The following is a 25,320-nucleotide window of genomic DNA, read 5'->3' as shown; positions in this document are numbered from 1 at the left end:
CATAGTCCACAGTCCACTGTCCTCCATGATCTGCCCATAGTCCACTGTCCACTGTCCACCATGATCAGCCCATAGTCCACAGTCCACTGTCCACTACAATCAGCCCACAGTCCACAGTCCACTGTCCACCATGATCAGCCCATAGTCCACTACAATCAGCCCACAGTCCACAGTCCACAATCCACTGTCCACCATGATCAGCCCATAGTCCACAGTCCACTGTCCACTGTCCACTATAATCAGCCCACAGTCCACTGTCCACCATGATCAGCCCATAGTCCACAGTCCACTGTCCACCATGATCAGCCCATAGTCCACAGTCCACTGTCCACCATGATCAGTCCATAGTCCACAGTCCACTGTCCACTACAATCATCCCACAGTCCACAGTCCACCATGATCAGCCCACAGTCCACAGTCCACAGTGGGATGACACAGGGTCAGGTGGTGCTCCTTCCAATGTGCAGGGACCCCCAGGTGTCAGGAACACTCCCAACAAAGCTTCTCTCACCAAGCAGACAGGCCTGACCCTCGTCTGTGGTTGGACTTGCCTCACCCACCAGGAGGCCTCAAGACAACCCGTGCAATTACTATATAAACACAGTAATATGGCATCTGTTTTTTAATTTTAATTTTATTTTTCCCCACTAAAATATTCAAGTGAGAAACATTTGGAGATTTATATTCAGGGCACAAGACCAAATGGCATCTGAAGCATTTCTTTGTTAAATATAATTAATTTTCCTTGGCTTTTTTCCCCTGTCATGACAAAGCCCGATCTGTACCTCTCATCCTGTGATAGGTGAATGTCTCCCTTCCTCAGACCCTGGAAGGACGGGGGTGCAGGAGGGCTGGGAGCAGTGTGGTCACCCCAGGGCTGTGCACTCTCAGCCACAACTTTAAATTTTAAAAACAGACAACAACAACAAGCACAGAAAATCCCTGTGTTGGCTTCTTTGCTGAGGCAGAGAGGCTGGGCTCCTTCCATTTCTCCCTGAACGGGCAGGACAACAATGCCAGCAGCTGGGGAGAGTGTGGGTGGGAGCTCTGGGAGTGGGGAGAAGACAAAGAAAATATTGCTGCTTCGTTCCCCCTTGTTTTTTCCTCAGGGAAGCAAAGACTTCTTTGTCACACACACACACACACAGAGAGAGAGAGAGAGAGAGAGAGAGAGAGAGAGAGAGAGCGCAAGACCCTATAGAACTCAAGAAAGAAGAACGCAAAGAGAATGCTATTTTTCTAATAAAAAATATATGTGGTCCTGCCCCTGGGTGTTGGTTTTAAGTGGTGATACTGACTTAGAGGCAAATGATGACTAGAGCATCTTACTCCTGAAATATTGATAGTAGATTACACGAAACCACAAACGATCTCCAGAAAGCACATCATTTCGAATCCTAATGGTGTTTTCTTCCCTCAGGAAGACGGCTACATTCATGATATGATGGCTTTATTCTATCTTGGGGAAAAACTTCTTACCATACTGCTAAATTAACTTGTCAAAAGGCTTCAGACTTCGGAAGCTTTTACAGCTCAATTCAGTCTATTATTCAAGATTGAATGGGAAGGCCACGGACTGTAAGAGCTTGCAAAAAAATAATAACTTTTCCAGGCTTTCAGAGACTGAGTGAAATACTTACCTTTTGTTCAGGTTGTGGATCTTTATAGAGGAGGCTCCAGAAAGCTGTGTTTTGCCTGCAAACCCTCACTTCCACCCTGAAAGGCTCTGTTTTCTGTCATTGCCCTTCAAGGCCATTGTGAACACATGGCCTCTTGACGACAATTCACCCCCACAAGGCACAATCAGGGCCAAGTCGCTCTCCAGACAAAGGCTTCCAACCTCCAGAGAGGTTCTGCAGCTCTGGGGATGCTGTCATTCTTGAACTAGATCCACAAGGGGTTGGATGGCCCGTTACTGCCTTAGATGCACGCAGGCCCCTGAATGCCTTAGAAGAGCCGCATGCGTGGATGAGACAGGAGGGAACGCAGAGATGCCACTGCCGTTCTTGACACGATCATGCTTCAGAAGTGGTCCCTCGGACCATGTGAAGCACTAACGTCCAGCGGCCTGTGGGCTCACGGTGCCACGAGGACAGTCAGGCGGCTTGCTCAGTGCCGTGACATGTTACCTCCTCACTGGGAGGAAGCCGAGTTGTGGAGGGGCTGAGCTGGTGGCCTGTTTGGACGGAGCCCAAGGCTGGCATTGGACACCTGGGCACCAGGGAATTCTAGCAGCGGGACTGGAAGCTGTTTCGCAAGACTGGCCTTTCCCTTCTACACGGAGCTGAGGCTTCACCAGCCACTTCTTAGCAGCTGTTGTGTCTTCTCAGCCTGGAGGTAGCGGTAACCGTGGGCACGCTTCTGTGGGTTCTTGTGCAGGAAGGTTTTGAAGCAGTCTCTTCAATCAGCAACAACTTTTTCCAAAGCTTGCTAGACACATTGACCAAAAGCTTCAAGGAGTCGACGAGATGTTTGAAGGCAAGCTTGAAGCATATTGTCCGTCCGCCCGCCCTGTGTTTCTCACACTTAAAGGCTCTTGTGGGTGCCTCCCTCATAAAGCTCCACCTTCACTCCGCCGTGAACAGGGCCAACCTTCCTGCCCCGGCCACTTCGGCACCCTAGTTCTTTGGTGACCTGATTTTTCTTACAACACTCACCAGTTCTTCGTGCAACAGCTAGGGATACCATGGCTGGACTTCCTCTCTGCTCTGCCCTCAGCACCCACTGCCCCAGACACCCAAAGGCCTAGGAATGAGTACTTTTGGAAGCTACTCCTACTACTTTTGGAAAATCAGCCATTGGAAATCTGCCAGAGCCCAGTTCTCTGACATGCGTTAAGGTCCAGGAAACAGCAGCTGGCATCGTTATCCCTGCGTTGCAGACAGGACAGTGGCGTAGTCAAGGACTCATGGTGACCCCTCATGGTCACAGCTCCATGAGTGACTGAGCAGCCATGTGCCGCCCCCAGGGCTTCCTTGCTCACCGCCCATCCACCAGCCAGGCCTCTGACTCCCAGCGAGCCCACAGGAGAGAGCGGAATGGCCCGGGGGGTCCCGAGGCCGCCATCTCTCCCACGAGGCGATTAACTCATTTCTACCCTGTAGAACAGCTGATGAGTTTGAACTCTCAACTTTCCTGTTAGTATTCCAACAAACCAAAGAGCTCTGGAGGCCTCGAGGTAAGAAGCTGTGCGGCAGTCCCGAAGCCATGGATTCGAACCCACCACCTGCTCTCCAAGAGAGGGGCGGGCAATCTTCTCCTGTGCGATTAACTGCCTCTGAAAACTCACCAGAGGGTCCACTCTGGGTCGGTTCTGACCCAAACAGTACCCAGCAACAACGGCAGCCACCGCTTGGCCCACAGCATCCGTCCTACTGAGGACTCTCCGGGAGGATTATTGCGGGTGAGGACCGGGTGGACGGAGGTGGCGCTGAGCGAGGCCTGCCAGGAGCGGTGACCGTCTATTCTCGGGAGTTTGTACCGTCCACCATCTGCTTGGCAGCTGAGCTTTTAACCATTTTGCTGTGTGTTGTTGTTGGGTCAGTTCTGATATGTGGAGACGGCGGGTGGCAGACAGAACTGAGGAGATGCTGGGTGGAGAAAAGTCACAGCCCTTTCAATCAGCAGCTGTCGGCCATCCCTGGCTGGAACCCACCACCACAGGAGTGAGGTGACCACAGCGGGCCCCCACTTTTACCAGCCAGGCACCTCTGACTCAGAATCTTCAGGGGACGCTACTGAGGGTGTGAACAAGCACCTTGAAACCTTCAGGGTCCCACTCATCTCACAGGCTGGGACTTCATCTCACCACATTCATGGCCCAGACAGGGAACCTCTGTGTCCCACACAGACCCCTGGCACTCTCCTTGGGCACCTGCATGACACCAAAGGTGTCCATGGTAGAGACCGGGGGGCAGCGTGCGGCCTCCAGGCATCTCAGTGAGTTGGCCTGCCCGTGGGCCCCGTCAAGGGCAGCTCTGGTGATGGGCATGACCACTGTGGAAGCCAACCTGGCCAGGCTTCCCTGGGTATGAGGCGAAAGAGACTCAGCAACACTATGAGACAGTCTGGGGTCTGGAGCGAGATGTCCATGCCAGCTGTGGACATCAGAGGGCAGGCCGAGGATGGCAGCACTGTGAACACGGTGGTGGTGGGGGCTCACACATCAGCTTAAAGGCAGGTCCTTCGGAGAGAGCTCTGCATGGGATATGGTCCGATGCCCCTGAAAATACCACGAACGGGAAGTGGAGCCAACGGAAAGCTGCTTGTTCATGGGGAGGAGGGAGGCAAGGACTGCGGGTGAGGGCCACACACACACACACACACACACACACACACACACACACACGGAGAGAGAGACAGAGACAGAGAGAGACAGAGAAAGGGAGAGAGGTTGTTGTGATTGTTATGTACTATCAAGTTGGAACCAGACTCACAGCTGACCCTCCAGGGGGTTCAGAGGCTGTATATTGGACAGCTGGGGTGGAGCAGCGGGTGGATTCAAACCGTGTGCCTGTGAATTAGCAGCACAACTCCTTACCAATAGGCCACCAGAGAGAAGAGCTGGTGGGCAAACACATGCACTGGGAGGAACTGTGACTAGGGGCTGGGAGAGAGAAAGAGCAAAGGAAGGGAGGGGAGGGGGAGGAGAGAGGAACAGAGAGAGGGAGGGCATGGAGAGAGAGGGGCAGGAGGGAGGAGAGGAGAGACCTTGAGGAGGAGGGAGCGAGTGGGCATCGAGATCTGAACCCTGCCCTTCCTGCCTACTCCCCTGCAGGGAAGTAGGGTGCTGGCTCCAAAGCTCTCCTGCACTTGGAGAACGAAGCACCAAGACCCAACCGCTGGAAATGCCTCTGCATTCGCTTACGAGCAACTCAGTTCCTTTGCAGCAGCTGCGTTCCTGTGTTCATTCTCGAGCCCAGCTGGCCCTTAGTCCACTTGTACTGGTAACACTTGCTTTTCCTTTTTCAGACCTAAATGAAATGACACTTCAACATCAAGAAAACAAAAATCCTCACCATGCACCAATAGACGACATCACAATAGATGGGAAAAGAGACTAAAGTTGGCACCAATTTCCTTGTATTTGGACTACAATCAACAACCCTGGTAATAGCAGAGATCAAATGGTGCGGAATCTGCTGCAAAAACCTCAAAATGTTCAAAAGCAAAGACGTCTCTTCATGGACTAATGTGATCCAGACCCAAGCAATGGTATTCTCCATTGCCTCGTGCAAGCGAAAGCTGGACTGTGAATAAAGAAGACTGGAGAGCCGATGTCTTTGGAGCCTGGTGTTGGTGAAGCCAGTGATGGGCTGACAGAAGCATGAGCTGGTCTGTGGCGGGAGAAGGGCACCCAGAGGTCTCCTGAGAGGTGGCGACTGAGAGCTTGGCTCCCAGACTCGAGCATGGAAGCAGGAGGGCCCAGTCCCTGCAGGAGTGGTTGGTCATGCGTGGTCAGGAGTTCTGGGGGCTTCGGCTGAGAGCTGAAAAGCTGGCCAGTAACTCCAGAGGAGAAAGGAGAGAGGCCTGCTGACCGGTTTCCATGGAGCTTCAAAGCCTTGAGGCCCTGCAGGTCTGATTGTGAGCTGGACTTGAGGGTGGCACACAGCACGGTGGCTGGGGTACCCGTTACCTCTGATGGGGGCTCTGATCTTGCCCTGTGGGTCCAGTTATGAGGGTGGCACACGGCACGGTGGCTGGTGCACCTGTTACCTCTGATGGGGGCTCTGACCTTGCTTCCAGGTGTTGAACACCTTCCCTTCCATCTGTCCTCGTCTATCAAAGCCAGACCTGAGAGCTGCACCTGACTCACGGGGGCCTGGATGGCGTCTCTTCACTGACTCCCCCCACGTGCTGCTTCCTCACATCACCCTTGCTGCATCCGTGTCTCAGGGAACGGAAGGCAAACACGCATCACTTTATTTCTGGGTCATTAGAGAACAATTGTGCCACCTCGACCTCCTCCTCTCTCTTGGAAACAGTTGTTTGACGCAGTCCTACTTGTAGAGGGGTTTCCATCAGAAGAAAAGGGGGGATGCGGTCACAACCCCCAATCTCATCATCTCAGACTGGGACATGAATGCCAGCATCTCACACGTCAAAAGCTTTTCCCCTTGAAATGAGAACTCTTCACTTCTGAAACCTCCTTGAAAAAAGTCATGTGGAATCAACATCAAAACCAAATCCACCTCACAATGACCCTGTAGCCTGATAGGACCGCCCCACAGAAAGGACGGCACCACGATAGGACCACCCACAGATAGGACAGCACCACGACAGGACCGCCCACATCGTCCCCTGCCTCATCCTTCTTCCTTGACGCACCGGGTTGGCTCGAACTGCCTGCCTTTTGGTGAATTCATAAATAGTGCACATTTTTGCATGTTCATGTGGAACATTTTCATTCTTTTTTTTTAAACTTTCATTCTTTCAGATGTTCTATGCTTTTATTTTCTGTTATAGCTTTTGGATTAAATTTTTTTTCTGTTTATAAAATCGAATACGTTTATTTACTGTGATTTACGAAAAAGCATATATGAATGCAGTCAACCATGTGCAAGAATGTGAATTCATTGCTGTTGGCGTTTGAGTTAGTCACTGAAATGATCTATGAACTGGCTGGTTTTCTTGTCCGTTTTGGTTTCCCTCTGAGAGGAATCTTGAGTTTCCTTTCCGCCCCTGTGTCTCCAGCACTGGGTTTAAGGATTGACAAGTAGCGATCACTCAGTGTCTCAGTTTTTATGAGTGTGGATGCTCACAAGAGGTTGGCAGTAGGAAGCCGCCAGTGACTCTAGGAGAAAGATCTAGCAATCTCCTTCTGAGAAACCCCCAAGCGGCCACTGTACCTGTATCTCGTGCTGGACTGGACACCCTGGCATGACGAGAACAGCTTATTGCTCTTGGCAGTAAGCCTCAGGACTCACAAAAAGCTTACACTCAACAGTTAAATTGAAGGTTGATGGTTCAAGCCCATTCAGCACAGCACAGAGTAGGGCTGGTGACTTTCTTCCATAAGATTACAGCCTAGAAAAGTCTATGGTACAATTCAACTAGGCACCATGTGGAGAGGCAGGAGTATGGATGAACTTGACTACCAAAAGTTGGGTTTCCATTATAAAGAGCCCCTAAAGGCATGTCTCAAACGTGAGAAGTGCTCTGTAGCTGTTAGTTAAGTGCTTGGCTGCTGGTTGAAAGTTTGGCTGTTTGAACTCACCAGCCATTATGTAGGAGAAAGATAAGACGACCTCCTTCTGTAAAGATTAAAACCGTGGAAACCGTGGGGGTGGCTTTACTCTCTGCTGTGTTGTTAGGCACCATCGGGTGGACCCCACTGCAGCAATCCTGTGAACGTCAGGCTGGGAGGTTGGCCTCTCGGCCCGGCCCCACAGTCCCTCCCTGCTCAACGCCATTCTCAGAACAAGTGTCGATCCATTTCATCGAGGATCCTCTTCTCTTTCACTGACCCCGCCACTCCCACAGTGTGATGATCTCTTTTTCCAAGGACTGGTGTCCACCACTGAGTCCAGGGCTAACACACAGTGCGTCCTCAGTAACTGTCCTCATTGGGCCACTCTTAGTAGGAATGTGCTCAATGGGAGGGTTGCTAATTTTTAAATTTCTCTTTATTGTATTGTGCGTAAAAGTTTGTAGACCAATGAGTTTTCTCACATAGCCGTTTGCACGCCTTTCGTGACATTGAGCACAGTCTTCACACTGTGCTGCGTGTGGTGCTTGGTTCTCTTCCAGTCTCCTCCCTGTTCACCTATTCATGCTGTTTTCCTGGCCATTGTGTCTTCTGAGCTGCCTCCCTGGGAATCTCCTCTGGTTGTCTGTGGGTTCATTGTTCCAGGGACTGAGTTCTTGTTCCTCTTGGCCACTGTGTAAGCTGATCTATCCACAGTTAGGTGGTTAGGTGCCATCAAGTTAACCAATAGTGGTGCTCTGAACAACAGCTGGACAGCCTGTTGGAACCCACACCGTCTTCATGATCCCATGCACTTCAGACTGTTTCAGTTGTATTGTCAGTTAATCTCACTGAGGGTCTTCCTTTCCTTCAGTGATCCTCTGCTTTTCCCAAGCGTGGTGTCCTTTACCAAATATGATCTCTCCTGATATGTGAGACATGTTTTAACATCTGCTCTAAGGAGCACCTTGGCTGCACTTTCTCCAGGATAGATTTGTTTTTCTTTGACAGTCCATGGGGTGGTTTGTCGGTGCTCTTCTCTGAGACTACATCTCAAAGGCATTAGTTTTTGGATTCTTCAGGGGAGAGCTTAAAATGCCGTTTTTGGTGAATGTAACATGATTTCTCTTCACCCACTATTCCCAGCACTGAGACCTTGTTGTTGATAGGTGCCAAGGAGTTGAGGACGATGCGTAGTGACCTATCAATGCCACATCTGAACCCTCGCCTCTCCTGTGCCATCCTCACACTTCCTGTCAATTCACTTGGTCAAGGGTCTCCTCTCCTTCTCTGTCCCTCTACCTTTTCAAGCATGATGTCCCTCTCCAAGGCCTCACCGCTGCTAACAAGCCTAAAACATCTGAGACGAAGCTTTGTCATCTTTGCCTTCTAGGAGCACTCTGGCCGCACTTTCTCCAAGACATATCTGACTGTTCTGTCAGTCATGGGCTGTTCAGCACTGTTCTCCAACAGCACAGTTCAAAGGCATCAATTCTTCTTCTGTCATCCTTCTTCACTGTCCAGCACAAGTGACTGAAAAGACCACTGTCTAAATCAGGCACATGTTAGTCCTCAAACTGATATCATTGCTTATCAGTAATTTTGAGAGGTCCCTGACTGCAGGCTTTCCCAGCACACCATGTCTCCTGATTTATTGACATCTGATACCAAGTATATTGATTGTGGATCCAAGTAAGATGAAGCTGTTGACAGTTTCAGTCGTTTCTCCATCTACCGTGATGTTGAGTGTCCGTTGAACGGCGAAGATTTCTGTCTTCTTGACGCTGAGATGTAACCCATCTTGAAGGCTGGAGTCCTTGATCTTCTGCAGCAAGTGCTTCACTTTCCACAGACAAGGTCGTGTCACCTGCATAACGAAGGTTACTGAAGAGCGTCCTCCGATCCTGGTGTTGCATTCTTGTCATAGAGTCCAGCTCTTCAGAGAATTTGCTCTACATATGGATTAACTAGGTATCGAGAAAGGACCTGACATTTTACCCCCTGCCTGAGCCATCTCGCTCAGGGACAATTCCTGACCTTTTGACCTCTGCCAGGCCTTGCTCAAAGCTCGTGGTTTAGAGCAAGGAAGGAGCAGCAATCCAAGAGTTTTGGAGGCCTGTTACCCCAGAAGTAGATGCGCAGTCCTGCAGCAGCAGTCTTCTAGCCTGGAAGCCCTGCGGAACCTGTCCACTCCGGGTGTTCTGTTGGTGTCTGAAATGCTGGGAGTGTATCTCAGCACCACAGCATAGTGCAAGCCCCGCAGGAAGCAGCTTGGCTGACCAGTGCTGGGTGTCACAAGGGTGACCTCACGAAGGGGACACCAAGCCCAGGAGAGGGCTGACTGCGGAACACTGTCTCGGGGTCCCATGGCTTCCTCAGAACAGCCAGCCTGTCCTCTCTTTGTGGGTGTCCACTGAACATCCCACTGGGCTCCACCTCCAGTCGTTTTAGAAAAGCATCCGCTTTCACCTGACCGTCAACGAGCCTCACAGTCCCAAGGCTTCACCATTCTTGAATGGTCTGTTTCCAGGCGCCATCACGACAGAGCCCCAGACCCCAGGAACTTGCCACTGCTGGGGTGATGGTGGCTACCGGCCTCAGGCTGGCCGCTTTGCTCCCTTCCGCGTGCCCACTGCAGCTGCCAGTGTGGGTATTTTGGTCATGCATTTCAAAGGGCCATTTCTACCCAAAAGAAAACAAACATAATGGAACAGCTGTGCCTGATATAAACTCTCAGCATAATCATCACCCTCTTGTATGTATCCTGTAGTTTCAGATTTAATTTTAAAATTTTCCCTTAACTTTTGATTCACGATGGTATAGAGGGCTGAACGGAAAGTGAATGCAAAACTGCTGTCCTGCATGTGAGCTGCACAGACAAGTGGGCACCATCCAGGGGCTCGCCTCTCCTCTTCTCTCCCCTCCCCTCCCCTCTCCTCCCCCCTCTCTTCCCCTCCCAATCCTCCTCTCCCCACCCTCCTCCTCTCTTCCGTTCCCCTCCCCTCCCACAGGCTAGCTCTATCTGGTGGACCTCAGAGGGTAGGAGCAGACAGGAATGCCCGTGGCAGTCCAGGGACAGCTCTAGTCCCAGGGACTCCTGATGGGAGACTCCCTCGCAGGTCAGCGGGGGCACACCGTGTCCAGCTGAGCACAGTTGACACAATGTGGTCCTGGGGGAGAGGCTGCCGCCCTTCCAGCTCCAGCAGTGTCCTGGATACAGGTCACCTTCGTAAAGAGATGGAATCTTCTCTGGGGCTGACAGGTTAGGATTCCCAGCATTTCATTTCTTCAGCGAATATCAAGTTACATCTCATAAATGGGAAACATAGTCCTTTGTCAAACCGCTCAGGAGCTTGGGAATTCTTTTCGGCCACGAACCTGAGGTGGTTTGGAGCGAAGTGATGCATTGCAGTGACTCAACAACACATTTAAAAATGGAAATAAACAAGGATTTGCAAAAGCAATTCCAGAATATTCTTTCAATGCAGAATTAAGGGTATTGGTTGAGAAACACTTCTGTGTCTTGGAGTCCCCACTTCAGTGGGTCTTTTGTCCCTTGTGTAGGGGGTGACATATCTCAGAGTCTCACTTCACTGTTTCCCAACCCTGCGTTCTAGAAAGCTCTGACCTCCTCCTCTCGGGACTTGGAGCTGCATCCTGAGCTGGCCCTGGTCCCTCGTTCGGTGTCCACAGAGCCAGGACTGATTTAAAGTCACTTGCTGTGCTGTGCAGCCTGGTGGTCCTGCTCTCAAAGGCCCAGTCCACTTCAGACCAGCTCTGTTGGTAAGTATTTCACAACCTGTAAGGTGGTTAAGTGCTTGTGTGCTAACCAAAAGATCAGTGGTTTGAAGCTATGGGCCGCTCAGGGAGACAGACGAGAGGCACCCAGTCTGTGGGAACCCAGCCCTGGAGCTGGGCAGCTCTTCCACACCCCAGTGTTGCCACCAGCTGGCGTGGTGGACTGACTGCCCTGGGGATGGCCAGTGGACGGACATTGGTGGCACAGGGCATTAAGAACTTGGATACTAATGAAAGGCCAGCTGTTCCAGGCCCCAGCTGCTCTTTGGAAGCATGATGTAAAGACGGTGGCCTGGGAAACCCTCCAGGGCTCTTCTCCTGTCCTCCGAGGCCTCTGAGAGTACAGATGACTCGGCCGCAGTGGGTCTACGCTTTGGGGCTGCTGCTGTGAGGAGAGCTCTGTCCTACTCCCTTTGCACCCCAGGAGTCAGGCATCAGGAGAGGCACAAGTGTGTGTCCATCTCATGTCCTCTTTGCCCCTGGGGACTGACCAGGTCTGACACTTCCTGGTCCATCAGGGCTCACACGTCATGTTCTGTATGGGAGGCAGGTCTCTGGTGAGCCCTGGACTGTCCATCAATGAGTTGGGGCCTGCCTGTGTGACCGTGTCTAAGCTGCTGATCTTAGGGAAGGTCGGGGGTTAGAATCCATCATCCTGAGCTTCCACGAAGATTAACTCATCACATTGTTGTTGTCGTTGTTAGGTGTTGTTATGTGCCATTAAGTCGCTTGTGACTCATAGAGACTCAGTGTACACCAGCCCTGAAACCTGCTCTGTCCTGGGCCAGCTCTACTGTCTCTGACACACCTCCCCCCATTACCCCGGTCACTGAGTCAACCCATCTCATTGAGGGTCTCCCTCTTTCTCCGCCCCTCCATCCTTCCATGCACGACATCCCTCTCCAAGGATTGATTCCTCCTTACAACATGCCCAAAGTTTGTCAGACAAAGCCTCAGAATCCTTGCCTCCAAGGAGGAGCCTGGTCTCACCCTCTCCAGGACAAACCTGTTTGTTCTCCTAGCAGTCCATGGCATGTTCAATACTCTTCTCCAGCACCACAGCTCAAAGGCATCAATTCTCCTTCCATCATCCCTGGTCCTATTGATCATAATTCACAGTGATCCTGTGAGCGAAAGACCTTCACCCTGTCCTATCCCGGGCCATCCTCGCAATCTCTGACACTGTGTCAACTCACCTGGTCAGGAGTCTTCCTCTCCTTCACCTCCGCTTCACCTTTCTAAGCAGGATGTTTCTCTCCAAGGAATAACCCACCCTAGCAACGTGCCCAAAGTGGTGAGATGAAGCTTCAGAACCCGCTCCTAGCTGACCTTGCGGCTGATTTCGGAGGCTGTAAACTGTACAGGAGGAGATCGTCCAACTCCATGTCTTGGAGGTGCTGGTGGGGGACTCGAACCTTTAGAGAAGCTTCGTCTTTAGCTTAGCCGTGCATCCAGACCTCCCATGGGAACGTTGTGGGGTAGTGTCCTCGGTTCTAGCTGCTGTGAATGGGAAGCAGATCATGACATTGACGGATTAGATGCCGATTTTACGTCATTCTGTCAATCATGCTTTCCCTGTCATTGATTTAGATACATAGATTAAGAAGCAGCCAAAGGAAAAAAACACTTCAAATGGAATCTTTCCCACACAAACAAACAGTAGAGAACATGAAAGTCGCAGCCCAGGCTCCCAACCGTGGCATCTACTGGGAAGGTGGAGACAGGTGTGATGGTCAAGGGTGATTGTGTCTCTTCTGTAATGTCTGACACTTTTATAAAGATATAGTAACTTTTAAAAAAAGATCTATTTAAGAAGAAATATATGAATGTGTGAGTACAATCTACTCCCTAGTGTCACCATCATGCCATTAAGGAAAGGACATTTTACAGTCAGTAAAGTAGAAAAGATATGTCAGGACAAAAGAGTATTTAGAAAATTAAAATGTGTGACAAAAGACTGTTCTTTCTGAAAAATCATGAAATGTGGCGAATCCTGGAAGTGATCAGGTGTCACAGTGCTCGGGGAGGTGACAGGAGCGGTGGAGGATCCTCGATGAAGTGACATGGTTAGGCGGCAAACCCCGAAGATTGGATTTCAGCTGAACTGAGACATCAAACCATTGCAGACTGTTTTCAAATATACATACATAGAGTTTTGAAATTTCTGTTCTTATGTAATTACTGCGAGTGTTTAATACAGAGTGAGCTATAATGGCACATGCTATTTTGATCTGAGGTAGAAGGAGGGTTTGTGATTTTAAAGATGAATGAATTTATACAGGAAGGCTGACTTCTAAGAGCAGCTTCCGTGGTGCGTTGGTGAGGTGCTCACAGCTGACAGAAAGGTCAGTGGTTCAAACCATCCTGGAGACTCCATGGGAAAAGACTCAGCAGTCGCTCCCACAGTCAACCACCCCTCACTGCCATCGAGTCGGAATGGACTCGGGGCTGGCCCTCCGGAAGGTGTTCAGAGGTAGTGGATTGCGTGGAGGAGGTGATGTGCCTTTCTCCCTTGAAGCAGTGCGTGTATTTGCACCACCTGCCTGTGGGTTGGCAATGCAGCTCCTTCCACGCTAGGTCACCAGCTCCCCAGAAGTCTCAATGTGGCAGTTCAAATCATGTGGGGTCCTTACAAAAACTTGACTTATAACAACCCATAACAATAACAATAAAGTCATTTGCTATGAGAGTAAGCTACAGTTATCTTTTTTTTTAATTTAGTTTGTTTATTTTTCATTTCAATGAACATCTACAGAGATTTTGGAATTCCATTCATTCATTGTTGCACCCTTCTCCCTGCACAAACCCGTCTCCCCTCCCCCCCCCCACGTTTGCTCCTCTCCTTGAAAAGCAGTTATCTTTTTTTTTTAAACTCACTCATGATGCCATAAAGAAATAATACTTACAAAAAATACCCCCGCCCCCCAACAAAACCCACTCAATATACAGCCATCATGCTTGGTAGAGGATCAGAGGAGAAGAGGAAGACCCTGAGGGACATGGACTGACAGGCAGGCAGCCGAGGGGCGAGCACTGCGGCCACCGTGTGCCTGGCCAGGCCTCCCTGGCTCGCTCCATTGAGATCGAGGTCACCGTGAGATGGGCCGACTTTTCCCACTGGAGGAAGTGTGATCAGGAGGCTCCTTCGAGGCGGGGACGGTGAAGCTTAGTTTCACATACTTGGGGCACATTATCAAGAAAAGCAATAGATATTGTACTGGAAAAAGAAAAAAGGTCATCAAGAAAAGGAAGACCCCCCCAACGAGAGGGAGTGACACACTAACAGCAGCAACGGCCTTGAGCATGGCAGATACTGTATGATGGCACAGGAGGCAGGGTTCCGTTCTGTGGTTCAGAGTCACTGAGCGAGCTTGGTGGCGCCTAGGACTGGACAGGGTTCTGGTCTGTTGGTCAGAGCTGCTGTAAGGCAGAACCCAACAAGAACCACAATGACAAAGCCAACATGGCACCCTTGGAATGATCAACTGCACAAGATCAAAGGGCCAGCACTTACCGAGGGATAATGCTGAGAAGACTGGGAAAGGCCGAGGTCAGAAACGAGCGACGGAGGGGACGTTGTGCGGTTCCACTGAGAGTCTCGGTGACAGGAAACGGAGGATGAGGATGAACAAACAGAAGTCGAGCTGCTGTGCACCCTCCACTTAGCTCGTGAAACGTGTCCACGAGATGAACACAGCTGCAGGTGGGAAACCTCACTCCATATGCGTTCGTTGTTCTGAGTCCATCAGGTCGGAACCAACTCATAGCCGACTCTGCAGCAGGTTTTCAGAGGCTTTGAATCACACAAGAGGAGATTCTCCAGCCATGTCCTGCAGAGCAACTGGTGTGTTCAAACCGTGCACCTTAGAGTTGGCAGCACAGCTCTTAGCATTAGGGAAGCAGAGCCTCCATACACTCTGTTGTCGAGTTGACTACAACACACAGTGACCCTACGCACAGTCAGTCTGAACCCTGCGCTGTCCTGGGCCAGTCTCACTGTGTCTGACACATCACTCCCATGACCTGCGTTACTGTGCCAGTCCATGTCCTCCAGGGTCTTCCTCTCCTGCCCTGATCCTCCACCTTCCCAAGCATGACGTCCTTCTCCAAGGCCTGGTCCTTCCTGACAACATTCCCACTGTATGTGAGACAGAGTTTCAAAGTCCTTGCCTCCAGAGAGTAGCCTGGTTTCACCTTCTACACGACAGACATGCTTGTTCTCCTGGCAGTTCATGGTATGTTCAAGGCTCTTCTCCAGCACCACAAGTCAAAGGCACTGATTCTTCTTCTGTCGTCCTTAGTCATTATCTGTCTTTCTGATGTATAGGAAATAATTGTGAAGACCATGACCTGAAACAGCTGTACCTTAGTCTCTAGACTGACATCATTGCTCTTTAGCACTCAGGAGAGTCCCTGACAGCAGACTTTCCCAAAGCAACTTGTCTCTTAATTTGCTGACTGCTGGTGTTAAAGTGTTAATGGTGGATCCAGCATCATAAAATTGTTAACACAAATTGTTAACACAAAGTCTCTTCTCCATCTATCCTGATGCTGTCAGTTGGCTTGGTGGTGAGAATCTCTGTCTTCTTGATGCTGAGCTGCAATCCATATTGAAGACTGCAGCCCTTGACCTTCTACAGCAAGTCTTTCAGGTCATCCTGTTTTGACAAACAAGGTTATGTCATCTACATAACACAGGTTTTTGATGAGTCTTCCTCCAATCTGAATGTCGTATTCTTCCTCATAAAATCCAACCTCCAGAATAATCTGTTCCACATATAGATTTTAAAGGCATGGAGACAGAATGCATGCCGGATACATGGCTTTCTTGATTTTGAGCCGTGTAGTATTTCCTTGCTCTGTTCTGAGTTCCTGGCCTAAATGTAGGTTTTGCATGAGCACAGTTAAGTGTTCTGAGATTCTCATTCTTCTCAACGTTAGCCACCTTTTGTTGTGATCCACATTGTCAAAGGCTTTTGCGTGTTCGATAAAGCATAAATAGACATTCTTCTGGTTCTCTCTGCTTTCAGCCAGGATCCACCTGACGTCGGCAATGATATCCCTGGTGCCATGGCCTCTTCTAAGCCCCTCTTGTATTTCTGGCAGTTTTCTATCAATGTTTTCTACCTACTCCAGTTGTTCTTGAGAAACCAGCAGCAGGCTTTTGCTTGTGTACGACACTGATGATGTTGTTTGATAATTTCCACCCTCTGTTCGATCACCTTTTTCGGTAATGGAAATAAATAGGGATCTCTTCTATACTTGAGATGTATTCCCATACACACCACTCCATGGTAAATAAAAAAAATAATCATAACAAGAAAACATATTCAACAGGGTCACACAATATAAATTGGATAAAGACATCTCTGACACAGAAAAGATCGTAGGGTTATAGTTGTAGTGGTCAGGGCCTTCCCACCCGAAGCTATGCGTGCTGACACGCAGAAATAGCCGGTAGCCTTAGCTTTTGCTTCATAAAAATGTCATAAGTGAAGGGGTCACTCTGCAGACTGAGAGTGAGGCAAGAGACTGCAGTAGCTGCTCATCTCATTCTGAATAATTCCCCCAGAAAATTCCCGGTGTTTCTGCAAATGTGGGACTGGCTGCTTTAATTCGGGATTTTCTGGGGAGTCAAGTATTGAGAGCCAGTGCTTCTCAGGAATGCTAGCTCTGCCTCTGCGTTTCATTTCCTTGGGGACCTTCTCTAATGACTGTATTTTGAAAGAGTGTGAAATAGCGTGATAAAAAGGAACAAGGGGAAGAAAGGAAAGCTCTCCCACCAGATTCACATACGATCGTAGCCCATGAGCTTCTGAAGCCTTTCATCTGCAGCTGCTGAGAAAGAACGCTGAGCCATGGCAACCCAGGCTTTATGGGAAGTGCCACATTGCACAAAAGGGCATCCTCACCCAGCATCTCTCAGGGATCCATGCGCTGTGGGGGCAGTGGGCGGTGGAGGGCAGCAGGAGAGGGGAGGTGCTCTGTGGGGTGAACTTCCTGGACACACATTGAGGGGTAGGCTTTTGCAGTGCAGAGTGATGGCTTGTCCTTGTGTGTTCTCCAGGTATGCATTTTTCTACCTGGAAGTTCTCACCTTGCCACCACCCCCCCCACCTTCTCTTACTTCCATCAGACTCCAGTAATACTGTCTCTGGAGCTCCAGGACTCCAACTCCTCCTCCCGCAGGAACTTGAGTGGACAGAGTTTTCCACAAGAGTCTGTTTGGAGACAGTAGAACATAAGTGGAGAATGGGGTGGCAGGAGAGGCCTCCTGGGTGAAATGGGATGTCTGCGCAGGAGAACCTATGCTGTCCCCTCCCACCTATAAGACTTCATTGTGAGGGACCCAGCCTAGCTGAGTGTCCTTTTATGGAGACAAGGAGATGGAAGCTCAAAGAAGTTAGAGCACCTGCCCAGGTTCTTATTCCTCAACTCTTCTCTACATCACAGTCTGTTTGCACTGGCATGGACTCCACTCTACGCCCCACAGAGTGATGCTGATATAATGAAATTCTCCAAACCCCTTCATTCCTGCCTGGGAAAGTGCTGGGGGAACAAGGTAGAGTCCTCTCTGCTCAGGAACATGCTTCATCCACACAGTGATGTTTGACTACCTGCAACGTGTATATCAAGGAGGCCCTGTGGTGTAGTGCCTTGTGTGTGGGTTACTGAAGGAAAGGCCAATGGTTCTAATTTCCTGGTGGCTTCATGTGATAAACAGTCTCCTCTCATTGCCTTGGAAACCCCATGGAAGGTTGCTATGGGAACTCGATGGAAGGTTGCTATGGGAACCCAGTGGAAGGTTGCTATGAAATCCAATGGAAGCTTGTTATGGGAACCCAATGGAAGGTTGCTATGGAAACCCAATGGAAGGTTGCTATGAAAATACAATGGAAGGTTGCTATGGAAATACAATGGAAGGTTGCTATGGGAACTCAATGGAAGGTTGCTATGGGAACTCAATGGAAGGTTGGTATGGAAATACAATGAAAGGTTTCTATGGAACTCAACTGAAGATTGCTATGGGAACTCCATGGAAAGTTGCTATGGGAACCCAGTGGAAGGTTGCTATGGAACCCAATGGAAAGTTGCTATGAAATCCAATGGAAGCTTGTTATGGGAACCCAATGGAAGGTTGGTCTGAGCGGGAGTTGACTTCATGGCAGTGGGTTTGTTTAGTTTTGGGATAATGATATGAACCACTACCTTTCTGTCAGTGGGTTGAGCTGTAGTGGCTTGTGTACTTTTGTGATTATGGCAGATATGCCATTGGTGTTTTAAATATCAGCATGGTCACCCACACTGGACAGATTTCAGCAGTTTCTTGAGTGAGGATCAAGGACTGCAGTCTTCAATATGGATTGAAGCTCAACATAAAAAAACACCCAAAGATTCTCACCACTGGGCCGATTGGTAGCATTGTGATAGACGGTGAAGAGATTGAGATTGTTAACAGCTTTAGTTTGCTTGACTCCACAATCAACGCTCTTGGTACCAGCAGCCAGGAAATAAAAAGAGAAATTGCACTGGTAAAGTCTGCTGTTTTGGGACCTCTTCAGAGTACTGAAAAGCATCAAAGTCAGTCTGGAGACTAAGATGTGCCTGATCCAGGCCGTGGTCTCTGCAATTACGTGTTATGCATCAGAAAGCTGGACAATGACTAGGGATGATAGAAGGAGAATTGATGCCTTTGAGCTGTGGTGCTGGAGAAGAGTATTGAGTATAGCATGGACTGCTAGGAGAACAAACAGGTTTGTCCTGGAGAGGATAAAACCATGCTGCTCCTTGGAGACAAGTATTCTGAAGCTTCATCTGATATACTTTGGGCATGTTTCAAGGAGGGACCAGTTCTTGGAGAGGGATGTCATGCTTGGGAGGGTGGAGGGACAGTCCTGGAGAGAAAGAACCTTGATGAGATGGACTGACTCAGAGACTGGAGTAGTGGGGGTAGGTGGTGGCTCACGGTTCACTGTTGTACATAGGGTCACTACGAGTTGCAGGCGACTTGACCACATATAACAACAAGAGCCTGGCATCTACACTAAACCCCCTGCAATGGCCATGGAAACCCTGATGACCAGCAGCAGGACACTCTGGGATGGTGCTGGGTGAGCTAGATGGTGAGGCCCCAGGCTGGAATGTACTCAGAACATGCTGGGGAAGAGCTGCCTTCTTAAAGTAGAATCTACCATCATGAAACAGATGGAGAACAGACTTCATGAATGACAGCTGCAAATACCCACTTAGAGTTATGGTACATGAAATGTACTAAAGGGAAAATAAATCTAGGAAAAATGGGAGATGTAAAAAACGGTGATGGAGTGATTGAAGATTGATATCCTAGGCATTAATGAGCTGAAACAGACCATTACTGACCATTTTGATTCAAAGTCATATGAGCTTCTGTGCTGGGAAAGACATGCTTAAAAGCAGTGATGTGGCATTCATTGCCAAAAGGGTTATTTCCAGATCTGTCCTGAAGTGTAATGCTGTCAGTAATAGAATAATATCTGTATTCATAGAATGAAGACCTGTGAATATGACTATAATTCAAATTATGCACCTAACACTACTGACAAAGATGAAAACATTAAAGATTTTAGATATGTAGTCTGAAAATGATCAGATATGCGACCAAAATGCATTGATAATTATTGGTTATTGGAATCCAAAAGTTGTAAACAAAAAAGAAGAGTCAGTTCCTGGACGGTGTAAGAAAAGATACATGATAGAATTTTGTGAGATCAATGACTTACTGATTTAAAACATCTTTTCCCCCAACAACAAAAATGGATGTTACCAGAAGGAACATGCAAGAGTAACATTGATGACATCTGTGGAAAGAGATGGCGGAAAAGCTCAAAGTCACCAGCCAGGGAAACCTACGGGCTAAATGCCAAACGGAATGTTAATTGCTCATACACAAGTTCAAGTTGAAGCCGAAGAGAATGAAAACAAGTCCATGAGAGCCAATGTATGACTTTGAGAATGTTGTTGTTGTTAAGTGCTGTCGAGTGACTCATAGAGACCCTATGAATGAAAAATCTGAACACTTGTATAACTTTCATCGTTTCTCCAAGTTCCTAAGGTTTCCAGAGGCAGGCTGTTTCAGAAGTGGATACCACTCCCACTTCCAATTTTGTTTTAATCAGGGAACTCCACCAAACACTGTCCACAATGGGTGACCAATATCACATGTGGCACATCAGGGTCACAGTGTTCAGCATCACAGCAGCCATGAGTTACCTCTGTACAGCAAATGGACAGACCACTGCTATACCACCTGGAAGAATGTTTGACCAAAATAAATTAAAATCAGGCTGGAGGGCAGTAGGCCCGAGGCCCCTACAGCATTTTAAAAATTCTGGCTTGCTGACATGCTGGTGGACTGTTCGCCAGAGACTCCAGTTCATCTGGCAAGTCCCATCTGCTGACACTCATTTGGGATGAAAAGAAAGCCCTAAGAGCCCTGAGCCTTGCATACGTGTCCCTCCTCAAGGTGCTAGAGGCCATCATCACATAAACCCGATTCACAACACACTAGCCCTCAGCCTGCTCAAATTGAAGCTGAAGAGAATGGAAATAAGTCCACGAGAGCCAAAGTATGACTTTGAGAGTATCCTAACTAAATTTGGACACTGTCTCAAGAACAGGTTTGAATGACTGAAGACCAAAAGAGTTGTGCATTAACACCAAGGACATCACAGAGGAAAGAAGCAAAAGGTCGTTATAAAATGGGAAAGAAATACCAACATGAATCTCAGAAGACTCTACAGCTTACTCTTGAATGTAGAGAAGATAAAGTGAGGAAAGAGACAGTGACATAAGAGGGATGAGCATGATATTTTAAAGAATGGCTAAAAACCCCCAAACAAAACCAAAGTATTATAGTGAAATATGTAAAGAACTGGAGTTAGAAAAACGAAAGACAAGAGCATGCTTGGCATTTCTCAAGCTGAAAGAAGTGAAGGGCGTGAGAATCAAGCCTGTTGTAGCAATATGGAGGATTCCATCATCAACTCATTTCAAGACATATTGAAACATCAAAGGAAGATGGAAGGCATACAAAGTACCTAAAAGAATTGATTGACATATAATCATTTCAGGAGGAAACATACGACCAAGAACCACTGGTGCTGAACGAAGACGTCTAAACTGTACCAAAGCCATTGGCAAAAAATAGTCCCCAGGAATTGATAGAATGCCAAATGAGATGTTTTGGTAAATGGACACAATGCTGAAAACAGTCATTCGTCTATGCCAAGAGTCTGAAAATAGCCAGCTATCTGCTCAGTCAGCTGAAAGACATCATACTTGTGCCCATTTATAAAATGGGATCTAATTGAATGCTCTGTTCTGAAGACTGCCTCCTGGTCCAAATGTAGGTTTTGCATAAGCACAATAAAGTGTTCTGGGATTCCCATTCTCCTCAGAGTCAGCCACAGTTTGTTATGATCCACACAGTAAAACACCTTTGTATAGTCAATGAAGTACAGATAGAAATTCCTCTGGTACTCTCTGCTTTCAGCCAAGATCCATCTGGCATTAGCTATAATACCCCTAGTGCCATGGCCTCTTCTAAATCTAGCCTGCACCTCAGACAGTTCTCTGTTGATGTTCTGTTCCAGCAGTTTTTTTATGATCTTCAGCAGAATTTTGCTTGCATGTGATATCAATAATTTCCACACTCTGTCGGACACTGCATGGTTCAAAATTGGGAAAGGTGTGTGTCAAGGATGTGTCCTGTCTCCTCATCTTCTCAATCTATATGTGGAACAGATTATCCGGGAGACTGGGATCTATGAGGAGAAGTGTGGCATCAGGATTGGAGGTAGACTCATCAACAATCTGCGTTATGCAGATGACACAACCTTGCTTGCTTGAGAAGTCAAGGACTGCAGCCTTCACTATTGAAGCTCAACATCAAGAAAACAAAGATTCTTACCATTAGGGCAATTGGCAGCATCATAATAGACAGTGAAGAGATTGAGATTGTTGACAGCTTCAGTTTGCTTGGCTCTACAATCAACACTCTTGGTACCAGCAACCAGAAAAGATGAGTTGCATTGGGAAAGTCTACTGTCAGAGACCTCTCCAAGGTACTGAGGGGCAATGATGTCAGTCTGGAGACTTAAGGTGCATCTGATACAGGCCATGGTCTTTGCAATTACTTGCTATGCATCAGAGAGCTGCACAATGACTAAGGATGATAGAAGGAGAGTTGATTCCTTTGAGCTGTGCTGCTGGAGAAGAGTACTGAATGTACCATGGACTGCCAGAACAAACAAATTCATCCTGGAGAGGGTGAAGCCAGGCGGCTCCTTGGAGGCAAGGATTCTGAAGCTCCGCCTGATATACTTTGGACATGTTGCAAGGTGGGATCAGTCCTTGGAGAGGGACATCATGCTTGGAAGGGTGGAAGGACAATGAAGGAGAGGAAGACCCTCAATGAGACTGATTCATTCCGTCACTAGGGTAATGGGGGTAGGTGTGTCAGAGACAATAAGATTGGCAAGAGATAAAGCAGGGATTAGGGCTGTTGTGCATAGGGTCTCTATGAGTCACAAGCAACTCTATGACACATAATAACAACAACAATTGACTGCAGAAACTGTTAAGCAATATCATTAATATCAAATGCAAGAAAATGTTAGCAGAAGAAAATGAAAAATGATTGTAGCAAGATGCATAAAAGGATGTAGAATGAAAGAGATCATTGCTGATGTCAGAAGGATCTTGGTTTGACGCAGAGAACACCAGTAGAATGAAATTGTCTCATGCTTTATGGACTGTGTAGAGGCATTTGCGTAGTAATAAGTGATGAACAATACTGCAAATAACAGGAGTCCCACTCCTTATCACGCCCATATGGAACCTGCACATAGAACAGGAGCAATAATCTGCACAGAACAAGGCGTGCTGTGTCGTTACTATAAGGAAACAAATGCATCAAGGTTGCATCTTTTGACGATATTAAATCAATTTGTATGCTGGGCAAACTGACCTGAGAAACGAATATGGAGGAGTGTGGTATAAGGTTTGGAGAAAGATTCATCACAACTCTGTTATTCAAATAACACAACTTGGTTTGCTAAAAGTGAACCAAACTTGAAACACTCAACTGTGATGATAAAAGACTTTGATATGGAGTACAACTCACTATCAAGAAAACAAAAATCTTCTGAACTGGGCCAATAGACAACATCATGAGAGAGGGAAGAGAGATTGAAGTTCTCAAGAACTTCCTTTCACCTAGATCCTGTTTTGTGGAAGCAGAGGTCATAAACCAAATGACATACTGCACTTTAAAGGAGAAACACAACAATGTCACATCGAGGACTAAGGTGCAGCTGCCATGAGCCATGATACTTTCAATCACATCATTCACGTGAGAAACCAGGACAATAAATGAGAAAGACAGGAAATGTGATGTGTTTGAGCTTTGATGTTTATAAAGAGCATTGAGTATACCATGGCTTCCAGATGGATGAATCTCTGCCAGCAGTTCAGCGAGAGGCTCCTTAGAGATGAGAAGCCGAGACTTTGTATCTTGTACTTTGAGCCTGTTGTTTGGCAGGACCAGTCAGCGGACAAGGACCCTCTACTGAAGATCAGTAAAAGGAGAAAAGTGCTTAGTGAGGTGGATGAAGAGAGGAGTGCAACAATGGACTCTAACCCGACGCTGGTGAGTGATCCAGGACGAGACAGAGCTGGGAACTGCTAACGTGGGGTCATTACATGTTAAAACTGATGCTGGGCCACCTATCAACAGAACCACTACACCGTCAGAATTCAGAGTCCTGCACCAGGCAGAGAGCATGATCATCTTGTTGTTGGAGTCACTGAGTCCATTCTGACTCACAGTGACCCCACGTGACAGAGTAGAACTGTCCCATAGCTGGCTATCCCATGGGGCTGCCCCATAGGGCTGCAAGTCCCATAGGAACCCTTGGGCATGCATCAGCAGCTTCCTTTGAGAAGGTTTAACTGTGGGAGACAGAGCACAACTACTAAAGGGCTGGTGCCAGGAGGGGTCAAGGCTGAGGCAGGCATCTGGAAGGAAGAAGCTCCTTCCCAGCTTCACTAGGTTTCTGTCTGTTTGAATATCTTACCTTACAAATGTTAAATTTTTTAAAAAGTGTGACAAAATAATAGAAACACAGAATACCTTATGAAAAAGTAAAGTGAACCCTGACTTCACACCATATACAAACACAAATATGAAATTAAAAAAATCTAAGACCTAAATACAAGAGTGAAAAACAACTCTCAGATGATAAAAGAAGACACATAGGCATAGCTTCATGACCTTAGACTTGGTAAAAGTACAAAAGAAAGAAATAGAAAAGTCTTCATCAAAATTAAAAATTCTCATACACTGTGATGGGAATGTAAAGTGGTGCAGCTTCTGTAGACAATGATTTGATGGTTCCTAAAGATAAATATAGGGAACTCTGATGGCTGAGTGGTAAGGAGTTGTGCTGCCTACCCAAAGGTATGCAGTTCAAACCCATCAAGTGCCCCAAGGCAGAAAGATGGTCAGTCTCTTCCTGTGTGATTAACTGCCTCCAAAAACCCATTGGAGGGTTATCTATTGGCCAGTTTTGACTTGATAGTAAATAACAATAACAACAACAAAATTAAATTTAGATTTACCATATGACCTAGACATTCCACTTCTGGGCATGTGTCCTGAAGAACTGAAAGCAAAGTTTCCACAGAAATTTTTCACAGCAGTGTTCACTGCAGAAAAAAACATGCGCCACCTAAGTGTATATCACAAAACGTGGTGTAGCCACGCAGTGGAGTATCATGCAGCCAGGAATAGAATCCTAGTGGTAAGAAACTGCAGGTGGGTGGCTCGAATCCACCAGCTGCTCTGTAGGAGAAGGATGAGTAATCGCCTCCTGATCAATTAACAGCCTCTGAAAACCCCCTGAAGTATAAGCTATGAGTTCCAACGCTATGGTCCACAACCAGAGCAGAAAGCAGAATGCCGCTGGCTTCCTGTACGAATGAAATCAACCGGGGATTGAAAATATTTTGGGGGAAATGTGATTAAGTGTTCAAAGTCTTGGAGGAAGAGCACAGTGTGGCTTACAAAGCATTCACATTGTATTGAGTATTGTGTTATTAGGGAGCCTTGTTCTGATATCATCATAGGGAATTGTGCTGTCAACTCAGAGGTCACCGCTCTCTGGGGGTTCAAGTCCACCAGCAAGGGAGGGGGGAGGAGAGAGAGAGAGAGAGAGAGAGAGAGAGAGAGAGAGAGAGAGAGAGAGAGAGAGAGAAGAAGAAGAAGAAGAAGAAGAAGAAGAAGAAGAAGAGGAGGA

Source organism: Elephantulus edwardii, unplaced genomic scaffold, assembly GCF_000299155.1.
Source record: "Elephantulus edwardii isolate Elephantulus edwardi_28Jun2011 unplaced genomic scaffold, EleEdw1.0 scaffold00127, whole genome shotgun sequence".
Lineage (NCBI taxonomy): Eukaryota > Metazoa > Chordata > Mammalia > Macroscelidea > Macroscelididae > Elephantulus > Elephantulus edwardii.
Note: the sequence above shows the minus strand (reverse complement) of the source record.